Consider the following 15,592-nt stretch of genomic DNA (forward strand, 5'->3'; position numbering starts at 1 on the left):
ATGTGATCTCGCCTAGACATGCCCAAGAAAGACATGTGTGGGTCTCTTACCCTTCCAATGAGGGCTCCTCTCATAGACTGACTCCCCTCTGAAAACACCAAATGATAGTATATGAACAGTATACCTGGGGTAGGCTGAATAATGGCCCGCGAAGATATCAGGTCCTAATTCCTAGAACCTGAAAATGTTACCTTATTTGGAGAAGGGATCTTTACCCATATGATTAAGTTAAGGATCTTGAGATGGGGAGTTACCCTGGATTATCCAGGTGGGCCCTAAATGCAATCACAATTGTCCTTACAAGAAAGAGATGAAAATGTGACACACACAAGAGGAGGAAACAATGTGACGACAGAGGCAGAGATTGGGGTGATGTGGCTACAAGTCAAGGAATGCTGGTAGGCAGTGAGAGCTGGAAGAGGCAAGGAGCAGATTAGATTCTCCCTTAGAGCTTCGAGCTTCCAGAGGGGTTGTGAGCCTGTTGACAGCTTGATTTCGGCCCAGGGATACTGGTTTCAGCCTTCCGGCTTCTAGAACTGTGAGAGAATAAATTTCCGTTGTTTAAGTCACCAAGTTGGTAGTAATTTGTTAAAGCAGCATAGGAAATGAATATATAATTCATATAATAAATGAATATGAAGTAATTTGTTAAAGCAGCATAGGAAATCCACCAGCACTGCGCAGAAGGCAGAACAATGGAGCATGTTAAAGACAGAGCATACTATGGACTGAATTGTGTTTCCCCTTAAATTCATATGCTGAAGCTTTAATCCCCATGTGACTGTTTTTGGAAAATAGAGCCTTTAAGAGATACTTAAGGTTAAATGAGACCATAAGGGTGGACCAGCCTGCTAGGATTGGCAGATTTACAAGAAGGGGATGAGAAAAAGATCTCCACCCCCAATCTCCCCACATCTCTCCACCCACATACACAGGGCAAAGGCCATGTGAAGACCCAACAAGAAGGTGCCATCTGCAAGGCAAGGAGAGAGACCTCTGGAGAAAAGAGCCCCTCAGGCACCCTGATCTTAGAGTCTCCAGAAAAGTGAGAAAATTAATTCCTATTGTGTAAGCTGCCCATATGTGGCGTTTGTTACGGTGGCCCAAGCAGACCAATAGAGAGTTAACAAAGAAGACTCCCTTTAAGAGTGCTTCTTTAAGAGGATAAGGCCAAGCATGACCCCACCTCCCTGGACCTCAGTCTCCACCATAAGATGAGGATTTTACACTGATTCCGTGGTGGCCAGCTGGTGGTGAGCAAGGGGAGAACATTCCAGGCAGGAGATCAGCAGGAGCAAAGTCTAGTCCTGCGTTACCATTTCCAGAAAGCATTCCCCTACAAGTGCACGAGAGAAAGCTGCTTTCATGTGCCACACTATGTAGATGGGTAACAAAGTGTCTAATCAGACCCAGGTATGATGCCTTAGCCTATGGGGGCCATGGCGGCTACCTTCAGGAGGGTCACTGTCACTCCCAATTGATTGTTGCTGTGTGAGGTTAATCAAGTGTGTGCTCGGTGGGCAGATTTGGGGGAGATGGAGAGAAATAAAGGATTTAAAACATGTTTTGAGGCTTGTTTCCAGCGCCAGACAGTATTTGATGTGGGCCAGATTATCCCTGTCATCCAGATAACAACAAAAGGGAAGCAGAGAAAACCTCAGAGGGGCGCTCGGTTGTTGATAGGGACATATCCTTCAGTAGCTCTTTGCCTAAGACGTGTTCCTTCCCACACAAATGCAGGCAAATGTAAATTGGCCTTCCCAGTCTACAGAGAGCAAATCTAGGAAGAGGCCAGAGAGCTCACGGAAACCCAGGGGTGCTCTGAGGGGATTGTAAATATCCTCTAGGAAGCTGACTGGCAAAGAGCCAGCCAGAGTGCTAAAGGTGGAGCTCCTTGGTCAGTGCTTCCCACAACATGGCACACAAAGGAAAAGGAGGCATTTGAAGGACACCCTGGGGAATGAAAGGACTGTTACAGCTGAGGCAGGCCATACCTATCACCACAGATGCTGTGGGTTTAATGACTCAGCACCCTGGTAACGCCTGGACACCCAACAGCAGCACTGTGGGAAGTCCCACCCCAGAGAACTTGTCATCCCACTGGCCCCTCTGACTATGGGACCACCCTGAGCTCTTCATTGGACTCCAAGACTTGGGACCCATGTGTGGCCCAAGCAGATGAAAGAGTAAAGTGACCCTAGAGGGATACCGAACATGGCGCCTGAGTGCCATGTGGTGACAAACCCTTCAAACCCTTCACCTCTAACAGGGGACAGGGAACCAAGCCAGGACAGGGGGCCCAGGAGTTGAGCCCAGGGAGTTGAAGAGAAGAGCTAAAGAGCAAAAATCCTTCCATCCGATGATGGGAGAAGCAGCACTGAGTCTGCCAGGGACCACCCAGGGCTGAAATAGCTCATCCATGTCATCGACCACTGGAGAATGTGAGATGGAGAACATGCTCAGTTCCCACTCTGAAAACCAAACCCCTCACAGGCTCTTACAGAGCCTCGAGAGGGTAGTTTGCACCCTTGACCCCATTCCTCATCTCACGTTCACTGAAGCCACTGTCCTCTGGCTTTCTACACTACACTCCACCTAAGCTGCCTCAACCCCGTCACCAGTGAACTCTGTTCCTAAAGTCACAGCCATTTCCTAACCCACCTTCCTTCCTTCTCTGCAGCATTTGCCTCAACTGATCCCCTGCTTGTTCTCTCCCCTTCTCCCTCCACTCCAGTCTAGATCCTTTCTTGTTCCTCTTCATCAACCTGCCCCATTGTCAGCAAGCCCTCTCACTCCACTATAGATTTCAACAGTCGAAATCAGAAATAGAGAAGACTGCTTAACTGTGCTCTAAAACCCAGTGTGCTTATTTCTTATTGCACTTTCTTGAGACATTGACATTTTGCAATGACCAGAACTTTCCAACTGCTGGACCAGAAAAGCCCTGATAGCAACAGAATACCTAGAAGCCCACATGCCACACGTCCCTTTGTCTGCTCAAGATCATGAGTTGAACACCTACTGCCCCCCAGAGCACCTTCAGCCTCTATTACCATTACCCCCCTGAACCTCTTCTATAAAACTCTAGTGTCCATCTTGTGGGTGGAGAGGTTAGTGGTTAAACCTTGCGCCTACCATCTCCCAGGGCTGCTGGCACCTGAAAGAAATTTCTCCCTTTCTCTTTTCCAAACCCTCATCCCTTGAGTTATGGCTTCTCTTGCAACGAGTTTATCTGAGTTTGTTTGGCAATGGCATTGGTGAATCCAGCCAGGAGCTATGCTTCCGATTTGTCCAGCCCCTTTGGGATTCGCCAGGAGGAGTGGGTGGCCCCAGCAGGGCCAGGGCTCACCGTTCCTTTCCTAAGTTAGTGGCTGTGATAGATTGATCAGTAACACTGTCACTACTCTTCCCCCCAGGGTCATCCTTGTCCTTCTCTTTGTCCCTCTCTCTGTTTGTGGCATAGCCTCAACTCCCAGCTACTTACTGATAACTCCCAGATCTGTATCTCCTGCCCAGACTCAACTCTTGAGCTTCATACCTATATACCCAATGGAGCACTGCACACCTCCACTTGTTTGTCCTGCAAGAACCCTGAATTTACTGTATTCCAAACCGAGCTCACCATCACTAACAACATGCTTCCCTCCCCTTCTCCCATCCTAGTGAATGACACCACAAGCCATCCAGCTGCTCAAGACAAAAACATGGGAACTGACTCCTTCCTACAACCCTCTCCTTCCACCCCCTTAATATTTCTCACATCCAACCTCTTTTCTCCATTACTATGGCCACTAATTTTGTTCAGTTCCTCATCATCCCTTGCTTATGTTATAGCAACATCTCCGGACTATTTCCCTGTCTTCATATTGACCCATGCCAATGTTGTTTTGTTATTTTGCTGGTGGTGAGTTTTCAAAATACTTTTTAATATTAAAAAAAATCTTCTAGACTTGTCCAAATGAATATCTAAACCCATAAAGTTCCAAGTTAACAACCTTCAGAGACTCCCTCTTACCATATAAAGCCCAAGCTCCTAGGCAGGCATGCAAGGCCATCCATGAACTTACTGTGTTAGTGGCAGAAGCTGAACATAAAAAAACATAAATTTGTGAACAAATCTCATAGATCAAATCTAATGCTTAACCCCCCCACCCCCCCAACCCCGCCTTCGCAACACCCTAATCTAAATATCCAAGGAGGTAAAAATTGGATCTATGCTGCTAAGGGTTAAGTTTAGAAGATAAACATCCTTACTTCTGAGTGGGTTCGTCATTCAGAACTTCTTCCTTTAAAGTTCAACTTTCTCGTGGCACCTGGGTAGTTCAGTCAGTTAAGCATCCAACTTTTGGTTTTGGTTCAAGTCATGATCTCAGAGTCATGAGATAGAGCCCGTCATCCTGCTCTGCGCTCATCGAGGAGTCTGCTTGTGATTCTTTCCCTCTCCCTACCCCTCTGCCCCTACCCCCTGCTCATGTACTCTCTCTTTCTCTCTCAAATAAATAAATAAATAAAAATCTTTAAACTTCAACTTTCTTAAAATTTAGATCACTTCTCTCTCCTTCCTAGCTGCTGATGGGATAAATGGGTCTGGGGTCTCCTTATGATTGTAGAGAAGCATCATCTTTCTTCCTACTCTTAGAAAGTCAAGCAGGAACCAGATCAAGTCCAGGAGAAAGGAGCCAGGGATGTCCTCTCACCTGCTTCTGGTCTTGAGATTAGAGGAGGCAGGGGGTCCTTACATGTCACCCAAGGCTTATCCCATGGGTGTGGGGGCCAGAATGGGCACCCGCATAGGTGTGAGAGCTAAAGCTCTGGCTGGTAACAGCATGTCCCTTTCCTGGGGACTGGTAACAAGGATTAGCACAGGATTTGAGGTTATATGAACCCACTTATCTTCTCTTTGTAGATGTGACTAACCAACCTCATTTACACCCCTGGCTTCCATCATATCAACTATGGCTGACTTCCCCAAATGCCCAACTTTTCAGCCTCTGTATCTTGGCAGGAGCTCCTCCCCTCTTCCAAACCCACTGACACCTTCTCTGTGATGCCTGCATGAGAAACCCTGCCGGTCAGCTGCTCTCTCCTTTGTGGCCCATCACGCTTTGTGCAGGCCTCTCTCTGCAGGTCTTCCACAGTATTCTAGCTGAGCCCATCCTCGTGAAGAGATGACACCGTCCTCACACCGGACCCCCAGCCAGGCTCAGGGGCTGTTGTTCCATGAAGGCGAAGATGAAAGAATGAGTAAATGGGTAAGAAGTAGACAACTAAAGTTAATGCTCGCCGAAGAATTTTTTTTATTAGTCCACAAGATATAAAGTCCACAAGAAGTTAAGACTTTTCAGGAGCCTTAGCTAGATGAGAGCCATGTCATAAATTCTGAAAAAGAATTTTTGAGAAAAAGAAAACAAGGTATGATGCATGTCTCTAATGTATTAAAAGGAGACTAACAGGACTGAGACTTTTAAAATATATATATATAGGGCACCTGGGTGGCTCAGTTCGTTGGGCGACTGCCTTCGGCTCAGGTCGTGATCCTGGAGTCCCTGGATCGAGTCCCGCATCGGGCTCCCTGCTCAGCAGGGAGTCTGCTTCTCCTTCTGACCCTCCCCCCTCTCATGCTCTCGCTATCTCATTCTCTCTCTCAAATAAATAAATAAAATCTTTAAAATATATATATACTTGCAAATGTTTCCATGGATCTGGATTGTTTTTCCATGTTTACACATTTTTGTTATCTACCTTATAAAAGAATATAGCCCTATAGAAATTTATTATTGTTTGCTACAATAAGACAGAACCATTATAGCAAGCTTTTAAAATGGTGTTGGTTTAAAGAAGAATAAGAATGTGATTTGGAGCCTGTGGGCACTTACAGTCCTGAACAAGCCTAAACAAACATTTTTAATCAGCATTAGTGCTTTATGAAATTTTTAATCTGCCACTTAAGAGACACTAATGTGCAAGTTGGCAAAAAAGAAAAAAAAAAGCTGTCACCTTTAGCACACATTCTCTAAATGTGCTGAAGCAAATGCATTTCAAGTGCCCTTCCCTGCTGATGCATGAACACATAATAGGACAGGGAGTCAGCAGCAACTGATTTTATGTCCTAATTGGTGGCATCGGCTGTTTCTAGGACAGCCAGATAGTGCCAAGAATAAAGACATATAAATTACACATAGGAACAAAGAGAAACAACGTGTAAAATTTGATTGTATTGTTTCCTGGTAGAAAGCAAAAATTGGATCTTAGCTATCCAAATATTTTTAAATGCCCTAAAATGTGATTTTAGTTCAATAGCTTTCTACAGTGAAAATGTAGACACATAGCCACGAATTACACATAGCATCCCTTATCTCCCCCAACACTGCAGCTGTCATGAGGCACAGGACACTTGATCCACAGGCAAGTAAAGATTTATAAAGCCAAGTTCTAACCACAGACTGGAGCACACAACAGGGCATCTAAAAGAATTCCCACTTGTGCCATCCTGACATCTTGGCATTCTTAGCATGCTGTGTATGACCTCATTGTCCCGATGCTAGGTTGGAGAAGGAGGGTAAGTAACCCTGGACTCTCTTTCCTGTATCAAATAGAAGCCCTTTATTTCATGAGTCTCATAGCTCCTAAAGCAAGAACAAATCCCACAGAAACATGCTGCCTACACATCAAAGTATTATGTTCATTAGTCGTCTGCGTGCCTGCATGATGTGGTGTGTATGGGTAGAGTGTGTGTGTGTGTGTGTGTGTGACAGGGGGAGAGAGAGAGAGAGAGGATGGCTGACAGGCTAAGGCCGATGATCAAAGAGACAGAGAGAAAGGGCGGCAAACTATCTGCTTGAAAAGAAGGCAAGGGATACACAATATTACAAAACCTAAGTCGATTTTCGCAAGGGAGACAAGAAAGAACAACCCAAATGAGTGGAAAACATACAGGAAAGCACAAACCTGAAAAGATGTAGGAGAGACTATAAATGAAATCAAGAGTGACTTCATCGGAAAGAAAATAAGGTGACCCCAAGCAGGACTGTCCCTAGACTGTGTGCCCCTGGGCAAATTTTTTTTGTGTGGGGCTCCTGTCTATGCAAACAATTTGATTTTTAAAATGTTAACAAACGGGTGGACCTATGTGAGGCATAAGGATTTATCGATGGAGATTTGGGTTAATGGGTAGATTATTATTCTTGTTTGTTTCTTGTCCAGTCAGCATATGTGAAGATTATTCACAGTGCCTCAGCACAGTGCTTCCTGTGCAGGTACTAGAACCATCTATTTGTGTTCTTTATCATTAGATGTGCTAATCTCACCTTTCCCACTGGGAGGAGAGGGTAACGACACTGTTCTCACTCACGCCACGGTTCTTCAGAATGTGTTTGTATTGAAACAACCTAGATCTTCTTGCTTCTGCATTTCCCTAATACCCTTTATTTAATGCTGATTTACCATCACTCAGGATGCCCCATCCATCCTGCCACCCACGAATCCCAGTTTCCAGCGACTCTCAACAGTTCCTTCTGGCATTGCGGATGATGGCTATACTCTGGCGGTCTCAGCTGGAGTGTGAAGGGAAATGTGAATGTTAATTTACTTTCTCATCAGGTGACTTTCACTGTTTGAAACTGTATAGAATAAACATAGAACAGCACACATTTTTCTAACCTTACCTTCTCTTGAACTCCTTCGGGTAATCACTGAATTCCTAGAACGTGGTTTCTTTCAGGGCTGACAGCACCTTTGCCTTCCACCACCCATGGGAGGCGGGGAGGGAAGGGGCTGTGAGCAGACAAACAAGAGTGGTCCCCTTGGTGCAAAGAATGTCTGTGCCTCACCAAAACGGCTTAAACGGGATTTCATTGTCAACACATTGACTGGCACCCAGAGAGGGCATCAGTCAGAAGGGTCAGCTGTCTGCAGAGCAACGGCTTGAAAGCCGTCAGAAGAGAAAGACATAGCACCTCTGGAGGACCACTCAGGGAGGAGGTTTGGCCATCCTGATGCCTGTGGGGAGAGGTGAGCAGGATAAAGGATGTAAGCTGCCACATCCACTGTCCTGGGGTGCTATAGATCAGGGGCTGCTATATATAGGAACATGGAAGAACGAGCTGACACATGGACCCAACATGTGGCCACTCAAGGGTTGGCAGTGTGCCACGGGTACCCCAGAGCCCCGACCTTGTGTCTCCTGAGAGTCATCAAACTCTGTGTGTCTGCACTTGTATGGTGGCTCAATCTCGGGAAGTCTCAACAAAGAAAAACTGGGCTATCATGGTAGCAATTTCTTGTCAGGCCACCCTCCTGGAATCAGGTCCAGGCCAAAGGCCACAGAATGATCCCACAGGTAGGAGTCCTGGAGCTCTTTGGGGCATCTGGTTGATTCCACATGGTGTATCGGGAGTAAAGATCGAAGAACACTCCGAAAGGGAAAAATGGGAACCAGAATTCACAAGGATACTGATCCTAGGATCTTGCCCAGATAACCCAGTCACCCCAGTTATTCCCAGGTACCTGAGCGGAACTTTGAAAATGTTGAGGAACCAAAGCATGAGAGGCCCTGAGGGTACAGGTCCCGGGACAAGCCCACTGGGATCTAAGGGCTGTGCTGATGTCAACGAGGACCAGTGACATCTATTAACAACCTGAAGAGTTGTGGAGAAATCTAAGACACAGGGCAGTTAAACAAAATGTCCAATATGCAGCTTCTGAGTGGTAGAGTCTCATTTGAACCCAAACAGTCTGGCTCTAGGACCTGTGTTCTTTGCTGTAGAAATATCTAAAAAAGACTATAGACTTAATATTCAGACGGACTTGGGTTTGACTCCCCACCCTGACAATACCGATATGGGACCTTGGGGACTAATAGGGATAATAGTATTTACTTCACAGGATTGTTTTGCAAGGATCAGCTAATTTGTTCTATGAAGGATCAGGTTATAAATTCCTTAGGCAGTCCATATAGTCTCTGTTGAAACTGGTTGTTCTCTAGCATGAAAGTAGCCATAGACAATGCGTAGGTGAATGGACACTGCTGTGTCTCAATAAGACTCTATACAAACACAGAAGGTGGGCTGAATTTGGCCCACACAGGACTTACTTTGCCAACTACTTGCTCTAAGTATTAACTGAGGTAATGCCAATAAAAGTTTCATAAAAGTTACCCACACTTAGTAAACATTCAATAAATATTAACTGTTATTATTATAACAACAAAATGACTGCATTCTAAACTTGTTATGTAAGATTCTAGTATGCCTGCCACTTTTTTTGTCTCATTATTTTACAGTTATATTGTATACACTTGGGGGGAAATAATAGGTGAGTATATATTTAATTTTTTAAATACTTCCTCATTACTATTATTTTAAAAAACTTTTTAGAGTTATTTGCCATCTGAAAACTATCATTGTCTTTGAAATGTGTGAGTCAAAATGAGCTGGTGCCATATGATTTCACTTATATATGGAATTTAAAAAACAAAACAGAAAAACCCCACAAACTCTTAAATACAGAGAACAAACTGGTGGTTGCCCAAGGAGAGGTGAGTGGGGGGTAGGGTGAAATAGGTGGAGATTAAGAGGCACAGATTTCCAGTTATAAAATAAATAAGTCACAGAGATGAAAAGTACAGCACAGGGAATATAGTCAATAATATTGTAGGGGCACCTGGGTCGCTCAGTTGGTTGGGCTTCTGCCTTCGGCTCAAGTCATGATCCCACGGTCCTCGGATTGAGCCCCACATCAGGCTCCCTGCTCAGCAGGGAGCTTGCTTCTCCCTCTCCCTCTGCCTGCCGCTCCCCCTGTTTGTTCTCTCTCTCTCTCAGATAGATAGATAGATAGATAGATAATAGATGATAGATAAAATAATATTGTAATAACACTGTATGGTAACAGATGGTGACAATACTTATGTGAGCACTGACTAATGTATATAGTCGTCGATACAGTCGAATCACTATAGTCGATATAGTCAAATGACTCTGTTGCACACCTGAAACTAATATAACATTATAGCCTAACTATACTGCAATAATTATAAAAAATGACCTGGTATCTCTTTTTTTTTTTTTTAAGATTTTTTTTTTTTAATTTATTTGACAGAGAGAGATACAGCGAGAGAGGGAACACAAGCAGCGGGAGTGGGAGAGGGAGAAGCAGGCTTCCCGCCAAGCAGGGAGCCCGATGCGGGGCTCGATCCCAGGACCCTGGGACCATGACCTGAGCCGAAGGCAGACGCTTAACGACTGAGCCACCCAGGCGCCCCATGACCTGGTATCTCTTAAGTGTAGTTTTATTATGTATTTAAAGTAAAATTTTTTCATCCATTCATATTTCTATTTCAGTAACATAAAATAGCGGGAATTTTAAATGCTACAAATGAAGGTTTTCCTTGAAACCTACAATTTACAAACAGATGTTTTGCATCAACAAAACAAAAAGACAACCTACTGAATGGGAGACGTTTGCAAATGATATATCTGATGAGGGGTTAATATCCAAAATATATAAAGAACTTCTATAACACCAAAGAAATAAATAAATAATCCAATTAAAAAATAGGCAGAGGAACTGAGTGGACATTTTTTCAAAGAAGACCTACAGTTGGCCAACAGACATATGAAAAGATGCTCAGCATCAATAACCATTAGGGAAATGCAAACCAAAACCACAATGAGACATCACATTATGCCTGTTAGAATGGCTAAACCCAAAAAGTAAGAAATAACAAGTGTTGGTGAGGATATGGAGAAAAAGGAACTCCTGTGCACCAGTGGGAAGGTAAATTGGTACAGCCACTGTGGAAAACAGTATGGAGGCTTCTCAAGAAATTAAAATAGAAATACCGTATGATTCAGTTATCCCATTATTGGGTATTTACTAAAAAAAAAAACAAAAACAAAAAAACCCCCACTAATTCAAAAAGATATAGGCACCCCTATTTTCATTGCAGCATTATTTACAATAGCCAAGATATGGAAGAAAACCAGGTTTCCACTGATAGACATATGGATAAGGGAAATGTGGTATATAGACACAATGGAATATTATGCAACCATAAAAAAGGATGAGATCATGTATTTGAGACAACATGGATAGACCTAGAGTCTATTATGCTAAGTAAAACAAGTCAGAGAAAGACAAATATCATATGATTTCACTTATAAGTGGAATCTAAAACAACAAATGCATAAACAAACAGAAAGCACAATCAAACCTATAAATACAGAGAACTGATGGTTGCCAGATGGGAGGGGTGGGGGTTGGGCAAAATGGGTGAAGGGGAGTTGGAGACACAGGCTTCTAGTTAATGAATAAGTTGCAGGAATAAAAGACACAGCATAGGGGATATGGTCAATGATAATGTAGTAGCGTTATATGGTGACAGATGGTGAACACAGCATACTGAATAAACTTGTTGAATCACTATGTTGTACACCTGAAACTAATGTAACACTGTCAATTAGTCTCAAATAATTATAAGAAGAAATATATTTCTTATATATTTGATCTTTGTCCATGGTTCCTGGCTCCCAGCTCCTAAACCTCTCAGAATTTCAATTCAATAAAGGTGTCTTTTTTATGTTAATAAAGTGACTTTGGGACCACACCTAAGGATGGAGGAGGGTAGTCAGGAGAAATAACCAGGTGATTAGAGGTTTGCAACTTTCAGTCCTACCCAGACTTCTAGGGAGAGGACAGCGGCTGGAGAGGAGATTCAGTTCAATCATTAATGGTCAATGAGAAGAAGGAAGGAAGGAAGGAAGGCAGGCAGGCAGGCAAGCATGTAATAAATGCATAATCAGCTTTATCATTATTTATTTGTGATTTCCATGGTCATTTATAGGATCATCTATTTGGAATCTATACAGCCCCTTTCTGCACTTCTTTTATGAACAGCATTTCTTAACTTTGGGAGCTGATCCCTTCCTCCATTCTATTCATGTGGTTTACAAGAGCTACCATCAATGCCCTCTGGTTTTGGAGGTGAGCTCTAGATCCAAGCAGTGAGCTGCTTCTGCTGGTCTTATTTCCAGCTGCCAGGAGGACATTTGTCGGAAAGGATGGAATCACTGAGTAGCGAACAGCAGGGGCCAGGGTTGGAAGGACAGAGGCTTACTATGATTGAGCCTTCACCCAATCACCCCCAAAGCCTAGCCACAACCCTGTCCTCTCCTGATTTGTTTATGAGAGACAACGAATTCCCCCTTTGCCTAAGCAAGTTTCAGCTGATCTTGGGCTGTGATGACATCACCCTTGGGTGATGTGAATCATCCCCATTTGGCTTATCCCAAGGGAAACTTTCCCATCTGCCATTCGCCAGCTGTGTGGCTTTGGCATCATTGAAAGTAACTTCCAAAGCATAAAGCTCATTTGAGGGCACTTCTTTCATCTGGAGGACCAGATGGAACCAACTAGGTCAAGAAGAGAATTACTTTAAATGACTGGGCATGGTTTTTGCATTTATTTTTTATAACTAATACAACTGGGAACACTGTGCCCAATTAGGGAAAACTTTTCTTTTTTTTTTTTTTTAAAGATTTTACCTATTTATTTGACAGAGAGAGAGGCACAGCGAGAGAGGGAACACAAGCAGGGGGAGTGGGGGAGGGAGAAGCAGGCCTCCCGCCCAGCAGGGAGCCCGAGGTGGGGCTCGATCCCAGGACCCTGAGATCATGACCTGAGCCGAAGGCAGACGCATAAGGACTGAGCCACGCAGGTGCCCCTAGGGAAAACTTTTCTAAAGGAAAACTCCAAGCTGATATCACTGGGCTAAGAGAAATTATGGATTATTTTATAGCAAGTGGCCTGTACTCAGGGTTTTGTAGCAAAACACAATTTTAGGAAAACCTAGTAAAAGAGGAGAATTCTCAGGCTTTTTTAGTTTTTCGCTTTTTGTCTTCTTCCTAGTTCTTCCCTGGTTTCTTGGGTTCATCACATGGACATTTGCTAAACAAATAGCAGATATGGGTACATGGCTCCATGTTGGCATAGTGGTTCCAGGGTCATTGTGGGCGGCCTTATCAAAATACCATTGACTGGGTGACTTGAAGAACAGAAATTTATTTTTTCATAGTTCTGGAGGCTAGAAGTTTGAGATCAGGGTGCCAGCAGCATTGGGTTCTGATGAGACTCTCTCCTGGCTAGCCTTCACTGTGCCCTCACATGGCCAGGAGAGAGAAGGAGAGCAAGCTCTCTGATGGCTCTTCCTAAAAGGGCACTGATCCTGTCATAAGCACCCCACCCTCACGACCTCATCCACAACTGGCTATCTCCCAAAGGTCCCACCTCTAAGTACCAACACGTTGGAGGTTGGGGCTTTAACATATGAATCTGAGGGAGATACAATTCAACCCATTGTGCCCCCTTAGATTGCTGATTTTTAGAGATTAACCTCTTGGTCATCCTAAAAGTTAAGAAGAATTAACTATCAAAATATATTTTCATCTGTTGTTCAAGCAGCAGTGAGGGAACGAGCAGGCCTCTTCGAGCCAGAGATCTGGGTTCAAGCCTTGCCTAGACTATATGTTTAATTAGGTTATTGGAGTTTTTTGAGCCTCAGTTTCTCCTTCTGTAAAATTGAGGTAGTAAGATTATCTGCTTTACGTGGATGAACAGGATAATATATGTGAAAGGATAGATATGAAATATTCTTAACCACTTGGCTCTAAAAGATCTTCTATCGTGAATGTGCACCTTAATTCCACCCTCCCCCGCCCCGGGACATCAGTCATTCACATCTTAGTGTGAATTAATCAATCTGTTTGCTTCTTCTGGGATTAGCCCCGAGAAAACAGACATTTTGAAGAGATGAAGCTGGGGATCATTTTGGAAGGGGGTACATACAGTAAAAGAAAAGACTTTGATGGTGTTGCAAAAGAAGATTAAATTGGACATTTAGGGAATAGGGCAAATTATCTGTCAGCAGTGAAGACAGGTTGGTCAGGAGGAAAGGTTCCCAAAAGGATACAGGAGAAAAAGAAGTAGTCAGCTTCATGGTTTTCTACAAATCAGCTCTGAAGACTCTGCTCCTGGCTCTCCAAAAGCCCATTATGCTCCTTTCCTTTCCCCTGTGACACACATGCAGGCAGGAATCCCTGTCACACCTTCTAATAATCAGTGCATCTGGGGCAGGAGAAAGGGAGCAGAGGTTGGAGGGTCCCGTTTGGCTGAGGCCCGTCGTCACCACCGCGGCTCCTGATCCAGAAAATAAGCAAGTCATGCTCAGGGCCGGCTGTAGTCTGCCGAGCTCCAGAGCAGATGTGGCCGGCCTCCGCTTTCCTGTGAGGCACCATTGTAACTCTCTGCCAGGAAGTGCCTCTGGAAGGCCAAGAAACAGAGACCAGACACCTAACTTCATAAAAACTAACAAGTGTCTAATCCTCCCAGTGGCTTGCTTGTACAGCTGTACCCGTTGCTTGTGACATCTCCTTTAGCTGCACGCTTGCCAACCCTAACACTCAAGGACAACACTTTCACAAAGGGACAGAGGAAATCCAACACCACCAGGGATTCTTTCCAAAAGTGATTGGAGAATGCCCTTCCTCTCAAGATTACTTGATCCAACTACATCCGTCTTACTAAAATTCTTCTGTCAGAGACTGTGAATTTCAAACGACAAAACTCTATTTTCTGGAATGTTCCACATTGTAACTGCCTATTAATTACCTCCGCTTGTCAGCTGGCCCCACACACAGGGCTTAAATGTTTAGTCTGCAGTTTGTACAATCATTCTCCTGCTTCATAATTACTTGCCAGAATTACTTAGCTCTGAAGACATCTCCACAAAGCCTATGCTTTTCACTGTCTTATGATAATGCATTATCAGGTCTGCGTGTATAAGCCTTGCTCAGGGATTGTGCTGAATCTTGATGCAATACCTGTCCTTTGAGCAAATTCCTAACTTTACACCTACTTCTCAGGTCTTCGGTTGGGGGCCAGCTGAGTGGGTACTAGGGACAGTGAGTAGAAGCCTTCTCTGTGTCTAATGTGCACACAGAAGTTTCCAGACATGCTGAGGCTCCAACAACACTCACTCCATTTTCTATACCGGGCCTGTCCAAGTTGGAATAGTAATGAGTTTTAAGGAGCTCTCACATGGCCTTCCACACTCACCTGCCATGCCTAGACTTAAGTCAGACTCGGACCAATGGAGTCAGGAGGGGCAGGCCTAGCCCATGGGACTAGACTCTTGTCTTCAAGGTAAAAGCATAAAGGGAAAGAAGGCCCTGATGGCCTGAGGGAGATGTGGATTCAAGAGATGGTTACCATTTCAGAGCAAGGCTTTCATGGTGCATCGTGAGTCTCCTACCCCAAAGGTCAGGGCCCTCTATAGTCCAACACATGGACTACTTCCAGTGCTCTAATTAGTCACCATGTGAAACTCCATTTCAGTCAGATTGACATATTTGTCCTGCTCTCCTGGACCCAGATCTTTTGCCGCCTCTGTGATTCTGCTCACGCCTTCTATAGCCTGGAATGTCCCTTTTCAATACTCAGCTCAAATCTACCTCCTTCAGAGAGGCTTTCCTTTCCTGCCAACCCCAAATAATCTCTTGCCCCTCCGAGACAACTCATACATTCCATTAATAAAGTAATC

The sequence above is a fragment of the Leptonychotes weddellii genome, chromosome 10 (assembly GCF_054177405.1).
Source record: "Leptonychotes weddellii isolate Sample4059 chromosome 10, ASM5417740v2, whole genome shotgun sequence".
In the NCBI taxonomy this organism is placed as follows: Eukaryota; Metazoa; Chordata; class Mammalia; order Carnivora; family Phocidae; genus Leptonychotes; species Leptonychotes weddellii.